Consider the following 1,925-nt stretch of genomic DNA (forward strand, 5'->3'; position numbering starts at 1 on the left):
CGACCCGCGCTCAGCAGCCGGTCATGAGACCCAGCATCCCCGGGTTCCGCGGCCTCCGCGCTCCCTCCGCGTTAAATCATCGCCCAGTCGCGCCCTCTTCTCCAGCGGGGTCGGCGGTCGGGGGAGGACAGTGATCGAGCTCGAATTTGGAGAGTCTCCGCTTCTCTGGGGTTTCGATCACTGCTCCTTCTAGCCCTCAAGCGGCTACTCCGAAGAATGACGAAGGGCCCTACTTGCGTAGATTCATGGGATGATTTCACCAAGAAGGAAAAGGGGGAGAAGAAATCACAATTATTGAGGGTCCATCCTTTGTCAGATTCTGTGTCAGACCCTTCCAACTTGGCATTATTGACTCTTCACAACTCTTCATTTTATAGTCAAGGAAGCAGGCTCCGAGAGACTGCCTAGAAAAAACAGAACCCAGATCTGAATTCGAAGCCGTCCCACACCCATTCCGGTACGGTTCCCAGCAGCACTGAGCTAGAGCGGCCCTGATGAAAATGAACTTAGATCCCAGCTGCTTGCGAAGAAAGCCAATCCCAGCCTTCCCAAGCTTACAGGTTTTTTTCCAGAAGAAACCAACTTGATCTCCCTGAACACAAATTCAGCAGGCTCTCATCTCAGAGCTGCCTCCAATCCATCCCATACCCCTTCATCCTTCAATCCCTGGTATTTTCTCCGATCACACCTTCCACTCCTTCAAATTTGCAATTCTCTCCCTGCAGAATCTGCCCTGAAGAGCAAAGGATATTTTTCCATGGGGAACAGAATTTTAGAATTTCTCTTTGTATCCAGTGCGAAAGACTAAAGTTTGGTATAGGAAATCACCCAAAGACAAATCTATACACTGCATAGAACACAGGAAACCTGGGCTCTGAAAACATAAGAGACCCCAAATCATTCCTGGAGCCCTTGTGAAGTTTTGGAAAATTCATTTAACCTCTCTAAACCTCAGTCTCCTCATTTGCAAAATGCACATAATAAATATATATATTTTTGTCAATGACTTCCTAATTTCCAATGGAAAAAAAAAAAAGCAATTAGAATTCTTTGAAAATTAGAAAGCATTTAAAGCAGGAGGTATGAATGAGACTTCTTGTCTTACTTAGTTTGCTTTCTAATCAGGAACCTCACTCCCTGAGTAACAAGTCGGTAAGATCAAATAGGACAAGTCTGGGAAAGGCCACAGAGGGAAATATGGGTGCTGGTTTATTAATTACTGTTCAAGCAATGCCCTTCTCTAAAATGACGCTGCCATTATGTTCCTTCATCAGCCATATAAGAAATCCAGTGCCTAACCTCCCTTGTGGCCAGTGAGGAACAAAGCTCTGGAATGTTTACATAGATTTCCATGTCCCTGTGGAAGCACTGGAAAGGAAATGTCATTCTCACTTTGAAGAGGAGGAGGGATGCAGCAAGGTAATAAACCCTTTCTAAATAAGCAGGTTGATTAAATGTTTTTCATTTCTCTTCAAAGGAAACTTTTATTGTGCAAGAAAGGATGAGTCCAGCTTCAACTCTTACCTCACTCAGCTAAGGCTGGTTTCCAGCTGGCACTGTAAGCTGGGTTGTTTTCTTTTATATTACTTATACTTTTAAATATGGAAATTTTAACAATATATAAAAGTAGGCCAATAATATAAGATCCGTTACTATAACCCAGTAGAGTAACACCCATACCTGTATATCCATATGGATATGTAATGTCTATGTATCTATTAACCAGATTCAACAGTTATAATGGACCCATCTTTCTGCCCATCCCTGCTCAGAAAAATGCTTCAGAAAGTCCACTACATTTCTGTCTATTAAAACCTGCAGCTGGCCAGAAGCAGGGGCTCATGCCTGTAATCCCAGCACTTTGGGAGGCTGAGGTGGGCAGACAGTTTAAGCCCAGCAGTCTGAGACCAGCCTGGGCAACATGG

This window comes from Theropithecus gelada, chromosome 15 (assembly GCF_003255815.1).
Source record: "Theropithecus gelada isolate Dixy chromosome 15, Tgel_1.0, whole genome shotgun sequence".
Classification (NCBI taxonomy): domain Eukaryota; kingdom Metazoa; phylum Chordata; class Mammalia; order Primates; family Cercopithecidae; genus Theropithecus; species Theropithecus gelada.